Source organism: Portunus trituberculatus, chromosome 14 (genome assembly GCF_017591435.1).
Source record: "Portunus trituberculatus isolate SZX2019 chromosome 14, ASM1759143v1, whole genome shotgun sequence".
Taxonomy (NCBI): domain Eukaryota; kingdom Metazoa; phylum Arthropoda; class Malacostraca; order Decapoda; family Portunidae; genus Portunus; species Portunus trituberculatus.
Window position 1 is genome coordinate 21197574 of NC_059268.1, and position 21011 is coordinate 21218584.

At 44.6% G+C, this 21011-nt stretch overlaps 1 long non-coding RNA gene across 6 annotated transcripts in view; it reads left to right on the forward strand.

Annotated features, from left to right (window-relative positions):
- Positions 1–21011, forward strand: part of LOC123503393 — a 68195-nt gene that overhangs the window by 40620 nt on the left and 6564 nt on the right. The window contains exons 1-3 of one of the 6 annotated variants that reach the window (XR_006674445.1): positions 6506–6648; positions 9760–10046; positions 11383–11506. This is a non-coding gene — a long non-coding RNA (uncharacterized LOC123503393). Of the gene's footprint in view, positions 1–6505; positions 6649–9759; positions 10047–11382; positions 11507–21011 lie in introns of those variants that run through there. The other 5 variants (XR_006674444.1, XR_006674441.1, XR_006674446.1 and 2 more) reach the window with 5 other exon arrangements.

Below are 21011 nucleotides of genomic sequence, written 5' to 3' on the forward strand. Positions count from 1 at the left end.
CCTGCAGAAAGGGAAAAGGAGGAAAACCCAGCCTCGTTTACGCCAACCAGGTGAGAGAGGGTGTAAAGAAGGAAGGAAGGAAAAGGAGGAAAAACGAAAGGAAGGAAGCAAAGAAAAAATTGCAGGAAAGGAAAACGAGGAAAACCCAGCCTCGTCTCTGCCAACCTAATCACGCACTCCACCGACCAACAACACAAATACATCGCCGCCGCCTCCTTTCCTCCTTCCCTCCTTCCCTCTTCTCTTCTGCTTCCTCCCAGCCTTCCATCCCCGAGAGCACCCTCCATCCATCTCCTCCTCCTCCTCCTCCTCCTCCTCCTCCTCCTCCTCCTCCTCCTCCTCCTCCTCCTCCTCCTCCTCCTTCTCCTCCACATCCTGCGTCTTTTCTGCTCTACCATTCTAAATTCCACCAGACTATGCCGCAGTGACAGTCAATATAGGATGAGAAAAGACAACATCGCTTAACCTACTCGTACAAACAAAGAATATTTCCCTTTGGTGCCTCATTTAACCCCTTCAGTACCATGACACTTTTTCATATCTATTCTGCTTACTATTTGGGGATTATATACAGCTTCAGAATCTTATGTGGGGATTAGAATAGTGAAGACTGGTTATTAATCTTGTGACCTCCATAGACCCTTCCTCATGTCAATAAAATCGTCTAATCACACCCCAAAAACTCAAGGTAAAAAATGCGTCCCAGTGCTGAATGGGTTAAGAAAAATGATTGTTAGTTTAATTTCAAAGATTGTGAAATGGATACTTTGCTGTGATAAACCCAACATCACCACCATCACCACGACAACATCGCTGCATCACCACGAGTACCACGATGCCTACCAAGGTCCAGTGTCGTGTTAGGTGGGCGCGTGCCTCTAATCCTTCCTAAGACTTGCCGTGAACTCTACCGACGATGGGAAAAGTTATGACAAACGAGCAAGCGAAGGTGGGGTCAGGCAGGGTGGGACGGAGCGGGGAGGAGCTGAAATGGGGCTTGGCTGGATGGAGTGGGAAAGCGAAAATTTGAGAAGTTGTGAAGGAAGGAAAGAGTGGAAAGAGAAATAGAGGGAGGAATAGTGATGGAAGATGGAGGAGAAAGAAAGAGACGGGAAAAGAGGAATATATATCATTGGTGTCGCTTTGTTGGCTTAGCAAGTAAGATGAAGAATGGGTGAGTAGATGAGAAGAGATAGAAGGATAGGGAGAGAGGGAGAGGGAGAGTCAGGGATAGAGCACGTGTGGTGAAGATGTAAGTAAGGGAAGAGTACAGGGAGGAAGAGGGAGGAGGACAAACTTCAAAACTTCTCTCGGTGAGGTTGAATGGAGATGAAGGGAGTGTAAGAGTGCAAACGAGTGGTGAAGACGGAGAGAGAAATGCAAGGGATGGGGAGATGAATAATGACAAGGGGAAGGAAGTGAATGAAGGGAGGAAGAAGCAAAGGAGTATGCGGTGTAAACAGAGGCCGTGGGGTGTCTGCGGCTGCTGTGTGTGTTCCAGTTTAGTTTATAAAATGTGCTTTTATTTTTCTGTCTTATTTTGTCTTTCCGAAGTTGCCATTCAGTAAACACCTTTCCGCACATCTGCAATAAGCTTCAACACAACGCGACTCACTGATGTGCACTTCCTTTCTGTATAAAAGATATCTTTCAGTTGCTTCGGGTTATGATGGCGGATTTATCTCCTCCAGCTTTAAGCACTATTAAAACTTGATTGAGAGAGGTGCTGTCCACCGAGAGCCTGGTCGAGGCGTTCCTCCTGCAGTGTGCATTATTCGAACACAGTGTCAGTGGGGTGTGGCCTTCGTGCCGTGACCTCTTCTGTTATTTTGTTGGAAAACGTAAGGTGCCATTAAGCATCCCGCCCCAGCTAATCGCTATGCACCGTGCAGCAGGACAAGCAGCCAGAGGGAGGCACAATGAACTTGTCTGAGAGCCTTGGCTGGCTTATGTGTCCTCCTTCTGTGAATAAAAAGAACACTCTGATGAACATCTTCACCTAAAAGAATAAATAATCGGAAAACGTTCGAGTGTTTACAGCCACAAAGTGAACTCTGGTAGGAGAAACATTCCCCTGGACGGACTTATCAGGGAGTCACTGCGCACGATATTCAAAAGACCCTCTGATTCATAGAAAAAATTAGTAATACTGTTGAAAAAAAATCAGTAATTAGGTCGCAAGCTTGACAATGATAATCGATATACAAGGGAAGGAGGCTGCACGCACCAATTAAAACCATCAGCAGATTAATCTTGGGTGCAATTCATTGTTGAATGTGGGTGCAGGCAACACGCTCTGTCCGGTCAGTCTCACTGGGCAGTAGCCATGGTGGTGGTGGTGGTGGTGGTGGCACTACAAGTAGTGATGCTGCCGGTGTGTACTTTGCAGTAATTCCATCATTAAGTGGAACTTGCAAGTCATGATCATTACCAAGCTTGAACTGACATTTATGACACTCCGCTTAGAGGCAAGGATTACCCTGGAGTCTGGACGAGGACATCAGCTTTACAGCGAGGGAGTCTCTCCTGTGCGAGCCGAGCATGAGACGGGTGGCGTTACCTCGCCAGATATCAGACGACGGGTGCGAATCATTAGCCTCTTGAAAACTTGAGCCATATAATTATGATGTATGGAGTAATGTGCGATAATTGCCAACTAGTGGATGGTGGTATTTTCCCAGATTTAAATTACCTACGAAAACTGTTTCACCTCTTCACTACGTACTACATCTTTCCCACTTGGTATGAAGCTTGGTAGGTGTGTGTGTGTGTGTGTGTGTGTGTGTGTGTGTGTGTGTGTGTCATCTATGAACGTTGAATCTGCACAGATACGCACACTCCTACCACACGCACGCGCGCACATCCAATAACTTAGAAATGCATATACACATGACAGAAGGTAAAGCGATCGAGCATGACAAGGAAAGTCCTTTATCACCGCCACCACCACCACCACCTCCGCCGTCCCTATCCTCCACACACTAGTTCCACACAACACATACAATAAAATTTCTATCAGTCTCCAGCTTTTCTTCAACACACACACACACACACACACACACACACACACACACACACACGTTTTGTACATGAGCATTTCATCAGCAACTATTCTTTCCCTAAACTTTGTGATAATGTAAGTAAGCACCATAGTGGCTGTGCTCTAACAGTTGTCAGTGGCTGTTGGACAGTAAATAGTAGGATATTAGGGACAGATTCATAACTGCAAATTAAACAGGAAATGGTGGAGCACAACGAGCCATACATTGGCCTAAATCAGTCCCAGTAATAATAACACCGCTGGAGCGCTTCGCCATGCTTGTTACTGGCAATTAGTAATGTTTATTAGAATATAACTTGGACACGATTAGGAATTAGCACTGCCTCAATGAAGACAGATACTATTATATAAACCCAAAACCTTTGACTGGTTTGATTTCCCCTAAAGTTTCATAGAAGGATTGCTGTGCCGGCACGTCTGGCTAGTTTCTCAGATTGACAGCTGCGAGAATCATCCCTAAGTAGTGACAATGTATTGGTAACATCGCGCCAAAGATAAGGGTTGCCAACGATGGACACCTCTTGGCGCTCCCACCCCGCGCCGATACACTCAAGGACTGACTGCTTCACCTCAGCCCCTTTATATCGCAGGATTTTGATGGTGTCACGGTCAAATGACACACACACACACACACACACACACACACACACACACACACAGATAAATGAAAATAAAAATCAATGCCAAAATCTCTGGGTTTGCATGTTCTTACTGGTATGAATTAATAGACATTCACGAACCCAGTGCACGGTGTGAATGGAATCCCGCAGTCCCAATAACGCCAGTAACAGCCACACATTGCTAATATTTCTGCCGCTGCGGGCCCAGACTATTCTTTGAGAATGAAGACTGACTCAAAATTGGTTTCCGGAAATTGCAACGACCAATAGTTCTTTTGTGGCGGCGGTGTGGTGAGGGTGGCGAGAGATGCAGGATAATACCCGCCTCTGTCAGCACGGCGCGGCTCTGTGAGGTAGGCGAGGCGGCGGCTTTGTTTGGCAAGAGGAAGACGCGCGAGGCTACCGCTAAACAAGTTATGTCCACTGTGTTGTCTGCTTTTTTTGTGATGATAAATAGTTCGCTGCTTGTTTGTTGACGGCTTGTTTGTTGCCCATCTGTTTGCTGGCTTGTTTGTGTGTATGTTTGCTGTCCGCTTGTGTATTTTCTGCAGGTTTACTGGCCACTTGTTTGCTGCAAAGCGTTTGTTTGTCTGATGAGGAGACAAACACTGCTTCGCGCGGCACTGATTGCGTTACGTGGCAGGAAATGAGAGGGGGGAGAAAAAACTAGCCTTTTCCATTTTCCTACACACACACACACACACACACACACACACACACACACACACACACACGTGCAAGTGACTTTAAACCCCACAAGTTTTCAATACAATTTTAATTAAACGTAATGTAGGATGGAGTAAAACTGATGATATGAGACGGAAAGGAAACGAATAAAAAAGATATCATCAACCCCTTCAGTATTAGGTCACGTTTTCATATTTATTCTGGTTACTATTTGGTGATTTTATACAGCTTCAGAAACTTACATGGAAATTGAAATAGTGAGGACTCTGGCCATTAAACTTCTGACCTCCATAGACCTTTCCTAATGTACCTAAAATCGTCTAATCACACCCAAAACTCGTGATAAAAATGCGTCCCAGTACTGAAGGGGTTAAGATTGTCCTATCCTTCCACTCTCACTCTCTTTTTCTCTCTCCCTTTCATTCTCTCTCCCTGCTTGTGTGCTCGCTCTGACCTATCTCTGTGCGTGTGTAGCGTATATCGGTGTGCTGTGTATCACAAGAAAAAAAGAGAAAAAAGGGCAAAAAAATCAGTCCTACAATGAAGTGAAGAACAAACTAAAAGCGAGACTAACAAGGCAAGCAATTACTGTATGTGTGTGTGTGTGTGTGTGTGTGTGTGTGTGTGTGTGTGTGTGTGTGTGTGTGTGTGTGGACTGGACGAATATGGTTTTAGGTCGGCCAAGGGTACTGGTGGTGCTAGTGGTTTTGAGCCCTTACCAATGTTTCTCTCTCTCTCTCTCTCTCTCTCTCTCTCTCTCTCTCTCTCTCTCTCTCTCTCGGGGATGTGTTGTTTTTTTGGGTGTGTTTTATTAACGGTTGATATTAATGAGGCCATTGTTGTCATTAATAGTTCCACTGTAGAGTTTAGCGGTTGGATATCTCTAGAGTATTGTCTTGGTGAAAGAATGCAGTTTAGGCCTTTACCTTTAATGCGAGTTCCATAAAGCTGTACTGTTGTGAAATAAAGGGAAGTGCTCTTCACATTAACATATACCAAATTCATCAGACGGACTCCAAATAAGATATACGGAAGCAAAACTAAAACTGTCTTTTTCAGAATTATATCTTTAATGGAAAAGATGAATAATTCATGGCACATATTTTCTCCCGCAACTCATTTTCACATTTAATTTCGTCCATGATGCCTTCTTCATTGCCCAAAACCTCCGTCGTTCATCATATTTAAGGATATTTTGTTTACAAACCCTCCCCGCTTCCCTGCCACGGGATTTCCTGAATATTGCCTTCCTATTACCGTTCCTTGTCGCCTGAGGAAGGTGGAGGGGAAGATCTGGTGAATAGGGGCGCGTTATTAGTTGTGAGCAGGAGGTAGGCAATGCATCCCATCCAGACATTGCAATCCAGAACACTGCCTTGCACGATAGAACAGCGCACCAAGCCAGCATGCACAGAGCTCTGTGTGTGTGTGTGTGTGTGTGTGTGTGTGTGTGTGTGTGTTGATACATGCGGTGTGTGTGTGTGTGTGTGTGGTCAGCAGCAGTGGTCAGGCTGGTACCTGCGTGAGCGACATTGTTTGCACGGGAATTAATTAGTGCCAGAGGCGGCAGGTTGGCGCTATGGCGTGCCCCGCCTTTGTTATAAATCACGCTCTTTATATTGCATGGCAGGAAGAAAAGAAAGGTGAACAGTTCATCACACACACACACACACACACACACACACACACACACACACGAGATGTACAGACGCCGCACCACTTGACTCCTTACCAATCTTTGCTACATAATATCACACTAGCACCACCTGGTAACCCCAGATAGGGAGAGAAAGATAGCAGGTAGGCAGGCCAACCAAGCTATTTCAGAAGCAGCTGTAGACAATGGTAACTGCCATGAAATATTCGTAAGGATGAACGGTCACAGATGTCACTTTTGTTTTGAATATAGGTAAGAAATTTGCTTCATTAAGTAGGAAAATGACATGCCTACATACATACACATGTGAGTGTACCTATTTGTTGGTGTACCACACATATACATATGTAATACATTACTGTATTCGTGTTGATTCAGGCAAATAGATTTTAACATTGTTGCCAAACGCGTCCCGCGGAAAGTGGCCACAATGGTCGGCCGGGATTAGTTTACCTTGAGCCGGTGAGAGACAGTGAGAGGTTAAAAGGAAGTTACAAAAATTGGTAGCCTCTCAGTAATCAGAGGTTAACTATATATAAACCGTGGAGGACACAAAGCTGACAGCGGTGTGTGGGTGCCCGCTGATGACAAGGACGTCCACTGCCAAATATTCTTTGCCTAACGTAAGTAATATCTGTATATTGGTGTAACTCATCATTTCACGGTGTTGCCATGTCATAACCTAACGTTGGTTACCTCCGGGACAACGTGTCAGTGAAGTGACACCTGCAAATACCTTAAAACCCCAACACTCCAAGGCCTGAATACGTCAACAAGCCAATCCCCTGACCCGCTGTCTCTCTCTCAGCCATTATCTGCCTCATCTTTCACTCATTACAGGCCAGACAGGTCACAAGTGGAGCCATAGCCCTAATCTTTCATGACCGTTATTGAAATATATTTGCAATTGCCTGATTTGTGTGTTATGGAGGCTCAGTGAGAGGAAGCGGGCCCGGAAGTGCCGTCAGGAGCCCCGCAGACTGTGACATCATCATTACTCCCGCCTAAATGTTCCGCCGTCACAGATCGTTGACTTTCCCTTCTATACATATTTGCCTCAGTTCATCTATTTCGAGTCACAAGTACCTTTTAAGAGTTTCTAGTGATAGTTCGTTGTGTTTTACGTGTCTTCCATGCTTGAGTTGAGTGAAGTACGGTGATTTAGAGGGTGTTAATGTCTCAAATGAGAAGGCGAAAATACGATAAAATTTTTACCCCCGCTAACAGCGATTTTTTATTTGAGGATGGAGCTAAGTGTTTGTGTTTTCAAGGACTAGTTCATGATGAAAAAAGTGTGCGGGGCTCCAGATAAGTTAAATATGTGGACCTTAAGAATAATATGTAGCCCTGTTAATATCGTAAAACACGTCATTTTTTAAATATTTATTTTTCTAATTCAGCGAGTTGCCAGGTTTTGATATATCAAAATAATAGTAATAATTTTTAAAAAACGTTATCGATTCTATTGAATGAAATTGGTGGGCTTTAAAATTGTTTTTAAGCAAGTCGAAGTTGTAACACTTTATTTACGATGTTTTTTGAGTTGTTTTTATTATTCCTTATCCTGGAAATATTTTTGCATTTTAGAAGTTAGTTTTGATTGATAACAAGTCAGAATTTTTATAGCATTCGTGTCCAGCTGCCTTTTTGGGAATCTTGATTTTCAAAATGAATTGCGTAACGTATATATGTGACGTCATCAAGGGGGGAGGCCCCCGGCTGGGATCGACCGACATCCCGCTTCTGGCCCGAGGGTGAAGGGTGGGTGGGTGGGTGGGTGTGTGTGTGTGTGTGTGTGTGTGTGTGTGTGTGTGTTGCCTTGTCTTTCGTTACCAAAGGGACTACACTGCTGGACCCAGACCGACACCCCGGTTATGACCCAAGGATGTAAGATTTGGTTGGTGTGTGTGTGTGTGTGTGTGTGTGTGTGTGTGTGTGTGTGTGTGTGTGTGTGTGTGTGTGTGTGTGTGTGTTCGTGTGGTGTGTGTGTGTGTGTGTGTGTGTGTGTGTGTGTGTGTGTGTGTGTGTGTGTGTGTGTGTGTATGTTGGGAGGGAGACAGAGCATGGACCAGGAGGGGAAAGTCAAGACAGTGGAGTTTAATAGATGAGTTTTTGAGGTGGTTGAACCAATCAAAGGAAAACTGAAGCCTTCACCTGGTGTGTGATTTCCACATGTTGCTACCAAGAAATTATAAGGCCGGGATTGGTAAGAAGTGAGGTGCTGGCGTTTGTACCAGCAAAGGTCACACTCATTGCCCCGAGTCACGCCTGCTGGTCCTGGCTGCGGCGAGTATCATCAGCTGTGCAGGGAGCCGCGCCACGCTTCTACCAGCATTGCCTCATGGACAAAAGTAAGGTACATGGTTTACTCAGCCTTGGATACGTCTATACATCACGTGCTCTATACAGACAGTATTCCATAACAAAGCAAATCTTTAGCTCAAGATATAAAATTGAATATGTTGCAAGTAATTTTAGGAACTCAGTTTGTTTTTCCTTTTTTTTTTTTTTTTCTTTTTCGGCCAAATTTAGTGCATATTGTTTCCCTGGGTAGTAAGACCTCACGTGTACGTATTTTCACGCGGCGATGGCTTTTATCAGCAAACTTATGTGGTGGTCTAATAGTGCAGACTGCAGGCTGTGATGTGCATGGAGGCAGCGCTCTAGAATTTCCTGTAGTTTCCATCAGGTCTAAATGAAAAAAAAAAAAGCAGAAATATAGAAAGAGTAGAATAACGAAAAAGATTCGGTGGATTAATAAAAATAAAGAGAGAGAGAGAGAGAGAGAGAGAGAGAGAGAGAGAGAGAGAGAGAGAGAGAGAGAGAGAGAGAGAGAGTGTGTGTCTTTTTCGTTCTGTTCGTAAAGTCCCAAAAAGACTTTCAGCTTACAGATTCTCTTTCCTTTACGAGCAGGACCTGGTAAAAGACTGAAGTTCTGTAAAATATTAAATCTTTGGAGTGCATCAAAGTAACTTGTGGTCCTTTTGTTAAGTACATACAAAATCATTTATTAGAAAAGAAATTATATTGCGTTCACAAGTCACCGAATCAAGGAGACACATCGCTCATGGTCATAAATGTACTAGTGTGTTTTAGAAGGTAAAAAAAAAAAAAAAAAATGGAGCGTCAAAGAAACAGTTAAACTCATAGCAGAAAAGAAGGTCAAAGAATGTAAGGAAACGCCATGACACTTTAACCTGTCACTCTACAAGTCAGCTGTCCTTCCAGTTATAGCCAATCATTACCTACGAGTGAGAAATTAGTAGTGTAATTTTTTTTAGCGGTAAGAGGGGAAAGCTGGCAAAGGGTAACATAAAAAGAGAGAGAGAAAAAAAAAGGCCCACTTAGTTGCCAATTCCCTTGCAGGCCCGAGAGAGTTAGCCAAAAAAAAAAGGGATAAATGTCCTAAAACCCTCTTAAATGAAGTCAAGTCATAGGAAGTTGGAAATACAGAAGCAGGTATAGAGTTCCAAAGTGATGTAATATAACACTACTTCATATCCCTTTACGTGTAGCTTGTAAGGCTCTGCTCCGGTGCATGGAAGACCCAGGTGGTGACGAAACCCTGAAAGATTTCGGTCACGACTCGACAGTAGCGATTCAACTCCTCATTCAGGGAGAGACTGTTTGGCTCGTGTTTATGTAACGTGTAGCCTTCGTTCGGTTATATTTATTCCCTTTTTTATATATACATCAGGGTGTCATCCGGTAAAATATATCTTTTTTGTTTTCAGATAGACGCGCGACCCGTGCCACCATAACTCAGCTTAACTCGAACAGCACAGCGGCATGGCAAGGCTTTGAATCATACCTCACAACTCTGGCCGTGTGTTATGTGTGAGTTGGCTACGTCCAGGAGGGAGGAGGGAGGAGAAGGAAGAGGGTAGAGGTAGTGGTGCGTCCCCTCCACCATTATGACTCATTACAAAGTTACTGAGCTGACGTAGATCCCTCCAGTCTTGCAGTCATCGGTGCTGTCTTTGGTTTGTCAGTCACGGAAGGAAGGAAGGAAGGAAGGAAGGTGGGTGAGAAGACAGTTATTGGTTTTATGTTCTCGCCTCGCCTCCCATGATTACTGTCACCCTAATCTCCGGTATACATTAAAGAACAGAGAGGAAATAATTGTCTTTTCAGTGTAATATGTTATTGTTCCAGTGATCTTTATGTATCTCGGTCACAGGTTATAATCCCGCTAAATCTGCAGTATTTGTTTTCCTCTCTCTCTCTCTCTCTCTCTCTCTCTCTCTCTCTCTCTCTCTCTCTCTCTCTCTCTCTCTCTCTCTCTCTCTCATCCAAGGTCACCATGGGAGGAATATTGTGTGTGTGTAATAATAATAATAATAATAATAATACGGTTTATTAGTAATTGCAGTATATACATAATGAAAATGTGTGTGTGTGTGTGTGTGTGTGTGTGTGTGTGTGTGTGTGTGTGTGTGTGTGTGTGTGTGTGTGTGTGTGTGTGCTTCTTTCTTCAGTTTGCTTTTCTTTCACTGCTCATTCACATGCGAGAATCTTTCCTGCATCTTACAATGTCTCTTCTAGCTATTATTCAGTTCCATTAGCCGTGTGAAAGGCCTAGAGTGTAATTCAAAACAAACCGAGTGGCGTGGTGACAGACAGTCTCACAAATAACACAAGTAATGCATTTTCTGGTGCGGCAGTGTGAGGACGGAGGCGGAGAGGCGAGGAGGGAATAGTGGAGGCTGATGACTGCAAAAAATGAAAGTAAAAAGATGAAAACAAGAGATTGATTGCAGTGGATGCGGGTGGGTGGTGTGTGGCAGTGTGGCTGGATGAGCGTCACGTTGCACAGTTTTCCCTCAGTGGTATTAGAGCAGTGTTTGCGCTGAAAACCCCTCTGGGCATTGTGTCTCTCTTGTCTTACTTGCACCTAGTAAATGAGATGATAATGACTATTGCTTTTTGATGAACATATAATAACAGTTTGATTGTGTTCTCTTTTTACATAGCGGGAAAAAATAATACTGTGTGATTTTGTCAACAAAGCACCGTATAATTTGATCAGTTTGGCTAAGTGAGAATTAGGCCCCATTCATTATCGACAGGAAGGAACATGCACTTATTGGCTGCAAATTACCTCAGTATTTAGGGTGTGGATACGGAAATTATGGAAATTGAAACGCCAAATATCCGGTGTTTGATGCTAGCGTGGTAATGAAGCTTTGGTAGAGTGGGGGGCTTGGGGGCCGTCTGTCAGTACCGTAATGAGAGCAGTATCGGGCAGAGCGCAGGGCAATAATTCACTCCATTGTTACCGAGATTGTATGACCATGAAATACCACTCTAGTCGAAAACTGCCACGATTATATACACGCTTCTTGTTTCACCACCAGAGGGGGAGAAGCTGCCGGAGTGACCCTACGAGGGGGCAAGGAAGTTTGTCTCTTTCCCTCCACTGCAGATGACCTCAGATGTCTATAGGTCTAAGGCCCCAAAAATCAACGGAGCAACACGTAGGTAAGTAGATGTTCCGCTGCCTTTTCTCTTGTTCCTTATATCAAAAGTGCCAAAATAGGACTTATCATTACTACGTCTTATAGGAATCATTCTCGAGCATTACCATTGAGTAAGCTGAGTTTCGTTATGAAATATCTGCAGTGGAAGAACGGTGAGCAGTGATGATTCAACCCCCGTGAAACGCATTACGTGAGGTTGTCCGAACACATCATACAACACTCATTACCGACAATTATTACCGTTATCGCTATTCATGGTGGTCATTAAGCAGTGGGGAGTGTGTTGATGGAGGTCAGAGTCATTCAGCCGGGGGGAGCAGCGCCAACAGCCACTGTCATGCCCACGCGGAAAAAAAATTGTAGTAATGTAATTGTTTGTTATTGTTAATTACGGCCTGCTGGCCCTCCCACTGTGTGCCGCGTTCCCTCCCGGCCTCGTCCCCTCCCACTTCCTGCTTCCCGCTCGCACACAATTTTCATAGTTCAGCTGCAGGTGTAAATGAAAACAGGCAGCGTAAATAGCTATGCTAAAATGTTATTCAGAAACTTAAATGACATATTTTTTTCATAAAAAGATTGGTGATTACTTATTCAGCATGAAACCCGTCGTCGTCGGTGAAAAGTGATTCAGGTATTCATCAGTAGTTATACATCCTTGATAAGAGTGAAGCTGACATTCTCCATAACCCACTACCTTCGCGGCCATTGAGGCTGACAGCCCAGCCAGCAGCCTGACGGGCCGAGGCGTCACACCTCCATTCTCATCATATCAAAACTAGTCCCACAACATGAAATGGATGAAGTGGCATCCAAGTTTAGTTTACTAATAATGATTCAGATAGACTCTTGAATCGCCCCTCCCTCGAAACCCTTGTTGTTCCCAGCATGGTGCATGGCGGACACTTTAAACGGAATGCCTAATCACACTGTACATTTTCCAACGCAATAACGGAAGAGGCCTCGGCACGAAGGCCACACACTGTCCCTAAGTAATGCTCGCTGCAGGGAGAATGCCTCGGCCTGCTCTCGGCCCAATGCATTCACCTGAAGTTAAACTCAACAGTGCTTAGAGATGGAGGAGACAATAACTCGAGTATCTTTACTTGTGAAACAGCCAGAAGGCACCGACATTTTCCCTGCTTTTAAAGAGAAACTGCAAAAAGTGAAAGTCACGCTGTGTTGTTATAGATAATAGATAAAAAGAAAGCTTTATTTCCTTATCCCTTCCCTCGGTCACAATTCTCCTTCCTCTCGCCTCTTCCATCCCCGTCTCTCTCACTCAGTGCCTTCCACCCATCCACTTTCATCTCGCCACGCTAAAAGAGGTTTTCACGTTCATTTTCCTCCCCTTCCTCCCAGCACTCTCCCCAACATCGTCCTTCCTTAACTGTCTTCACCACACACGTGCCCTCCATCCGCACCCCCTCCCACAACTCTCCCCTCCCCACCCATTTACTCACTTCCTCACTCACTCCCCAACTCAGTCCGCTACGCTGCACCACTGATAAATATTAAATTTTTCTTCGTCCTCTTTTCTCTGCACCACTACTCTCTCTCTCTCTCTCTCTCTCTCTCTCTCTCTCTCTCTCTCTCGTCGTATGGTACTTCATTCCATCCTTTCCTTCCCTCACAATCTCAAATTTTAGCCTCCCCTCCCAGCCACACCCTGCCTCGCCCCGCCCAGCCCCGCCCAGCCCCGCCCTCCTCTCCTGTTCCTCCGTCCGCTCGTTTGTCATAACTTTTCCCATCGTCGGTAGAGTTCACAGTAAGTCTTAGGAAGGATTAGTGGGACGGGCCTGCCTGACACGACACTGGACCTTGCTGGGTGTTGTGATGCTCGTGTTGATGTGGTGATGGTGGTGGTGGTGATGATGGTGGTGGTGGTGGTGGTGGTGGTGGTGGTGTGTAGGCTGACTGAATGAAAGGGTTGAGGAAAGGTAGGAAGAGGCGGCAGTGGTCCATTATTCAGAAGCCCCTCTCCGCACCTCCACTATATAATTTTCAAAAGCCTCTATAGACTACTACTACTACTACTACTACTACTACAACTACTACTACTGCTACTGCTATTGCTACTACCACTACCACCTCTACATAGTATTATAAGGGATTCTTTAAGTTTTTTGGGTGTTTCTTTATGATTCCAGTTATAAAACGAGTCAGTATCTCGTCGAGTAATGTTCGTGCGTAACCTTTTTTTTTTTTTTTTTGTGTGTGTATGAATTATTCTTACAAGTGACACATAAAACGCCATTATTTACGGACCGCATATTTTATCCGTCTCCAATATCATAGTGGTGAATGTATCGCCAGCACAGTTACCCGCCAAGAGATAAGTGGCGTCACAGCGTCCACCAGCTGGCTGCTCTCACACTTTCATGCCACGCTACACCACGCCATGCACTCATCCTTATTTCCTTGCCTCATTCCTGTTTTTCTTGCTGGGCTGCCAACCTCCCCCTCTCTCTCTCTCTCTCTCTCTCTCTCTCTCTCTCTCTCTCTCTCCATGGCGATGATTACGAAGCTCTGGTGCACACTGCGTATACCGTTGTGAGGCGCCGCGCTCTCACTAATGTGGCAATTTGTTACCCAGTATTAGAGTAGAGAGCGTGTTCGTCCTGCCTCTTCATCTCCTGAGGTGGCTTAATAAGGAGCTGCTTGTGCGGTTTAGGGAAAGTGGTAGGGAGGCTCAGGTTTATTGTTACACTGCTCTGCACAGAAACAGTGAGTATAACACTGCTTCCGCTTCATCCTCAGTTCTCTCACCACCTCTTCCGCTCATTTGTCTCAGTGTTCATATCTAGTTTGTTACTTTTCATCACTAATATCTGGCCAAGATTTCCACACTTTAACACACTGACTGCTATATTTCCCTGTGGTCCCTTCAGGCTCAGCAGTGAGGCGTGATGCATGTGACAGTGGTAGCGAGGTCTCCGGTATCGTGCATTACGGCGCCGTGCCATCACTCAGCCTTATCACCAATACGCAACGCCTCCTCGTGTGTTCAGGGATCACGTTATCCTTGTCCCGAGAACTGTCACCACTCGAAACATGAAGGCAATAGTTCTTGGCGCGATGCATGGTGACCTCTGCTTCTTCCATTCCTAAACGAGAACACCACCACCACCACCACCGCTACAACCACCACCAAAGCATCAACAGGCACACTCTCCCAGCCAGCGGGCGCCTGCCTCAAGTGACTGCCTCGATGCACTCTTGCTGTATTGCCACACTAATTAAATACGCAATTAATTAGCTAGGCAGTTTAATTAAACACCACATGATTTTATATTAATGGTCTGTCATAGCTCTTGATGGCTCGTGTCCGCCTCGCCTCCGGGGCAAAGGTTACCAAGCCGTTCCCGCCACCATCAGGAACCCAAGCTTCTCTATTCAAGCGGTAGGACGCGGCTTTACGTAATTGTGTTTATACAATCCACAAATAATGTTACCGCAGGTTGATGAGTGACATAAACAATGCGGTGGTGTACTTCATAAACAGGGAGTGTGGCGTGTTTGTATAATTATGTTGAAATTATGTTGCTGAAAGTGTTTACTGACCTCCATGTAAGTACACACACACACACACACACACACACACACACACACACACACACACACACACACACACAAGTGGCGCAGCTGTGGCGAGGACAGCACAGAGCCGTGGTAACATAGCGGGCATAATTCTGCGCTAATCGATAAAGTAATACAACAGGCGTTGTTACGTTAATAGATTAAACAACACACGATAAAAAGGCGTGAGGCGATGACGCATTGCCGGTCACGATACGGATTTATTTAATGCATTATAACACAGGTGGAATGCTGCGCCGAGCCATTCAATAATACAACAGGTGTGATTATTACTAATGAATACGATAACGAAAAATGAAAAAATGTATGAAAAACAAAACCAAACGAAGGAATGACACGGCAGCACGAAATGGTGATTAGCGTAACACTTTGTCGTTTAGTAGATAAGATGTGCCACGCATGTTATAAAGGTGGTGGTGGTGGTGGTGATGGTGGTATTGCCCGGAAAATGTTACCCGTCACCGCCACTAAATCCAGCACGATGGAAACTGCCGTAATACAAGTGTCGTTCTGATCCATCTTTACGACACCAGGTGTGGAAAAAGAGAACAGGTGTGGAAAATACATCACTCAAACACGGACAGAATGGGGTAGAAAAATTGTAAAAAGAACGACGTACAGTGTTGAAAAAATATCTTACTATCTAAAAAACAGACCACAAAACATACACACATAACTATTGCCATAAAGTTTGAAATCAGAAATAGTCACTGACAAAAACACCAAACAAATAACGTTCATTCCTATAAATGTTACCTAGACTACACTCACACAGATATCTCTTGACATACATCAAAATTATGGAGAGGGACTAAATACAGGCGAAAAGGAAGAAATAGTGAGTGTGTGCCATCGTGCCATAGGAACTGCTTCTACATTGCACTTTTACTACCTTCAAAAGACAGTTGAAAGTGACACTGGCTTTCAAGAGAGCGTACTCGTCATGGTTCTCGTGACAGAAAAACAATGATTTCATCATTATTAACGGATTAAACTCTAAAGAACCTGGCTAATCATCTCTGGGGCCTTGGAGAGAGAGAGAGAGAGAGAGAGAGAGAGAGAGAGAGAGAGAGAGAGAGAATCGTTTATTCAAGACAGAGAGAGGGAGAGAATGATTTATTCAAGACCTCTTATGAATTTTATTGGTCTGTGTCTGTCTGTCTGTCTGATATTCTGTCGGTGGCACAAGTTGTGAAGGCACGACACACACACACACACACACACACACACACACACACACACACACACACACACACACACACACACACACACACACACACACACACAGTTATTGATAGAAGTATACATTAACAAGTCCCTCAGATGAGTGTGTGTGTGTGTGTGTGTGTGTGTGTGTGTGTGTGTGTGTGTGTGTGTGTGTGTGTGTGTGTGTGTGTTATGCATAAAGATTTCTTGCCTTCCAATTGTCCAGTCATAACCTCCGCCACCACTTCCCTCCGCCAACACTACATTACCTACTTCATCCACATCCATTCACCTTCATGGTCCTCACATCTTCGCCCTCACTTCAGTCCAGCCTTATGCTTCCTGTCATTTTTACTGCCATTCTGTTATTCCCTCGTATTGCCCCAACGAAAATGTTCACCGCCGCGCACGTGACATTGTACATTTCTAATACTGAACTTTATGCCACAACACGAGGCTCAAGAAGTCGTGCAGTAATGTCATAGTTAACCCATGGAGTGGTTTATTGTCTTCGTGTCTCACCCAATCCCTTGCCTTAGCGAGTGTCGCCCCTAAACCTTGTCAGGCTTATTACAACGTAAGATATTATTTGTCGACGTTACATTATGTTATATTATCACAGAGATCCTCGCCTTTGTGGGAAAATGCACGTTAATCTAAAGAATATAACTCCCTTGTTTATTAGGACTACTTTCTTAGGGAAAATTTATTCTAACTACCTGAAAACGAAGAACGTATCCAGTTTGAGTCACTGTGTCGCTTGCCAAAGTCAAAGCAACAGGCCTTTGATGCATAGTGGTGTACATCATGGCTCTGATATATGACTGAAGACTCGCTGTGGAAGTTTCTGACAGTGCGTCACTCCAGTCCTATCAAGTCAAGTCTATAACCAGCAACTCAGAGTTCTGCCTGTAACCGCTGCCTGTGTCCCGCTGTCCCACCCTGACTGTGTCCTCCTTCTCAATTTATGGACGAGTGATCTGTTTGTGTCCGTGTGGGAAACTTTTTTGGCATAATATCTCTCTCTCTCTCTCTCTCTCTCTCTCTCTCTCTCTCTCTCTCTCTCTCTCTCTCTCTCTCTCTCTCTCTCTCTCTCTCTCTCTCTCTCTCTCTCTCTCTCTCTCTCTCTCTCTCTCTCTCTCTCTCTCTCTCTCTCTCTCTCTCTCTCTCTCTCTCTCTCTCTCTCTCTCTCTCTCTCTCTCTCTCTCTCTCTCTCTCTCTCTCTCTCTCTCTCTCTCTCTCTCTCTCTCTCTCTCTCTCTCTCTCTCTCTCTCTCTCTCTCTCTCTCTCTCTCTCTCTCTCTCTCTCTCTCTCTCTCTCTCTCTCTCTCTCTCTCTCTCTCTCTCTCTCTCTCTCTCTCTCTCTCTCTCTCTCTCTCTCTCTCTCTCTCTCTCTCTCTCTCTCTCTCTCTCTCTCTCTCTCTCTCTCTCTCTCTCTCTCTCTCTCTCTCTCTCTCTCTCTCTCTCTCTCTCTCTCTCTCTCTCTCTCTCTCTCTCTCTCTCTCTCTCTCTCTCTCTTCTCTCTCTCTCTCTCTCTCTCTCTCTCTCTCTCTCTCTCTCTCTCTCTCTCTCTCTCTCTCTCTCTCTCTCTCTCACACACACACACACACACACACACATTCGTTTGGAAGGGGAGCTAATCCCTGTCCACTTCTTGGCCATCCGTCACGAACTATTGTCATTTTTCTCTATAACTGTGTGTGTGTGTGTGTGTGTGTGTGTGTGTGTGTGTGTGTGTGTGTGTGTGTCAGTCCTTTTGCCGTTCCTGATACCAGTATTGAGTTGGTAGCACTGGGACACTATTATTCCTTACCGCTTCTTGAACCTGGAGATGAAATGAAACAAAAGCAAAGCAAGGAGAGTTTCAAACAGCTGCACGAGGGAACCAAAGCCACCGAGCCCGGGAGTTTCCGAACAGAAGTATAATCTAGTAAAATGAGACTGCCAGAAAAGCCAGAGTGCGCCAGACAACTCTCAGAAAAATTCATATCTAATTTAATTTGGCTACGAGTACAGCTCAGCGTGACGTTTGGGAACACAGGGTACAGGAGACGCGGTGCAGGTGGGTGGCGGGGTAACTAGTGAACAAACATAAGGAAAATGCACATCGGCAGTAAATATAAGTGTTCTCAAAAATGACAAAATAAAACACTAAGAAGTAACCCACGATATGAATCAAATGGAAGGAAAACAATAGCATTAAGGAGAAAGGAACAGGAGGAAGTATCACAGGAGTACGTGAGGCGAGAGTCCAGCGGCGGCATTCCCACTGATGATGAGAGTTAGTGTACCAATGTATGCAATGTGTTTTAGTAATACATTTGTCCTACAGGTGTGTGATAGTTTACAAGTGAGTCTTTCACCAGGATCATCCATGGCTACTCGGAAGACGTTCAACACTTCAAGTTCTGCAAAAGAAAACCATGCCAGCAATGAAGTATCCACTCCTACTTAAAACCTAAACAAGGAACATTAAACACCAAAAACACCAAAATAACAATAAAGTTATGTCACTTATACCCTGAATTCCAAATATTAAACCTGTAGCAAGGTGAACTGCCCACCTTCTTTACTTCTACTGTCTTTCATTATTTCGATCTTAGTCCATCTTCTATCCAACTTCTTAACCCCTTCAGTACCATGACGCGTTCCCATATTCACTTTGCTTACTATTTGGTGATTTTTTACAACTTCAGAAACGTATGTGAATAGCGAAGACTGTGTCCATTAATTTTCTGACTTCCATAGACCCTTCCTAATGTCAATAAAATAGTCTTATCATACACAAATCTCAGGTTAAAATTATATCCCAGTATTGAAGGGGTTGATGTCTTCTTTTCTCAAAGAAAAATGAATAAATAAAAATTGTAACTAATTCTGAAGATCCTTGTATAACCGAAACTTTAAAAAATAGAATACATATCTTACATCTGCTTTCGTTTCCTTACCACCCACTCTACACAATTAGTATTAATTCCCCAGGGGCGCTGCGTCCCCCCCCCACCCCGGCGGATGCGCCTCGCTCCTCTCAGCCAGCACCCCATTGCTATAGTGTGCACTGTTGTGATGCTCATCTTCACTCTCTTCCTCCCTCACTCTGCAGCGTGATTACCATTTCCGGGCCTCGCTTCAACCTAATCATGTTTTCTTTTGTTGTCTTTAGCGCAACTCTGTTATTCCGGCGCTTCATTTACCATTCCGTGTGATGCTGCAACTTTGCCTTAGATTCTGTGTCCGTGTGTTGCGGTGAAGCCTGAAATGAAGCAGCGGGAGCAGGAAATACGTCTAACTACCTTTACTCTTCCTCCTCCTCCACTTCCTATACCCTTTACAGAAACACCCGCGCCGCTCCACCAGCATTGCATCACCCTTACACACCACTACCGTCTTCATCCCGCCGTGAGTGTAAGGAGTGGGAGGAGTGTGTACCTGAGTAACGGCGTGGTGAGCTACGGTGTGGTGGTGGTGGTGGTGGTGGTGGTGGAAGGTTTATAGTGATGGTGGTTGGGCTGTGGAGTGGTTTGTGGTAGGGTGGCTGTATTGATTGTTTGGGAGAGAGAGAGAGAGAGAGAGAGAGAGAGAGAGAGAGAGAGAGAGAGAGAGAGAGCAAGCAAGCAAGCAAGAAAGAATTAGTCTTCGTTGCCTTACACAGGTGAACTCCTCCTCCTCTTAAGACAGACGTAACCTTCCAGACAATGATCTCCTTTGACTAACATTCACTGCTCTCCCTTTCTTAATAGCTGACGTTCTTTGTTTGACCAAGATTCTTAATTGGATTTTTCTCCTATCAGCTGACGTAGAACGAGCGTCAGTGTTACTCGCTCCAAACTGACTAGCTCCTTCATTTCATCTCTCCCTCGGCTAGACTGAGGCTCCATTACCAGGTCTCGTGCGCCCTTGATTAGAGTACGCCTCGCTCTAGTTTTTATATCCAGGCGAGTTTCATCAACAAAACTTTTAAATGGAGTTGAGAGAAAAGCTTTCGTTTCATTAAGTCCTCTTCTTTTAACTGGCTGCTCCATATCTCTCGCAGTACAATCTGCCAGTGTTGTTATCTCTCTCTCTCTCTCTCTCTCTCTCTCTCTCTCTCTCTCTCTCTCTCTCTCTCTCTCTCTCTCTCTCTCTGCCAGTCTATGCTACACATAAAACAACTGTCTTCGAGGTAGACATTCGCTAATTGTAATAAAATCATATTATAGAATCATATTATGAGATTTCTTCACTTAGAAACTCTCTTGCTTTGAAGATAACACAAAAGAAATAGGAAAGCGAGGGAGAAGTTGAGGAGGAGGAGGAGGACGAGGAGAAGGAGCAGGAGAGAAAGGAAAGATGTAGCGTTGAGTGTTCCTTGAAGAGGCAGTTAAGTAGATTTAGTATGAAAGTGTTATAGAGGCTGACGTGTTGAGAGAGTACGTGGAGTGTGGAAGGGGATAAAGGTATAGAAGGCTGTTTGGTGTGTGTGTGTGTGTGTGTGTGTGTGTGTGTGTGTGTGTGTGTGTGTGTTTGATTGACAAATGTAGGTAGGTTAGTCTATTGCCAGATCGTTGCCCGAGGGAGAGAGGCATTATTACAAAGCAGCATCCGGCAAATCACACAAAAGGTAGCCGTGATAGCAACGTAGTTCATAATAAGAGAGGGAGATCACATAATAATCTCCGTCAAAGTCTGTAGCGTGTTTGTGGTGCTTTTTATTCAGCTACTCTC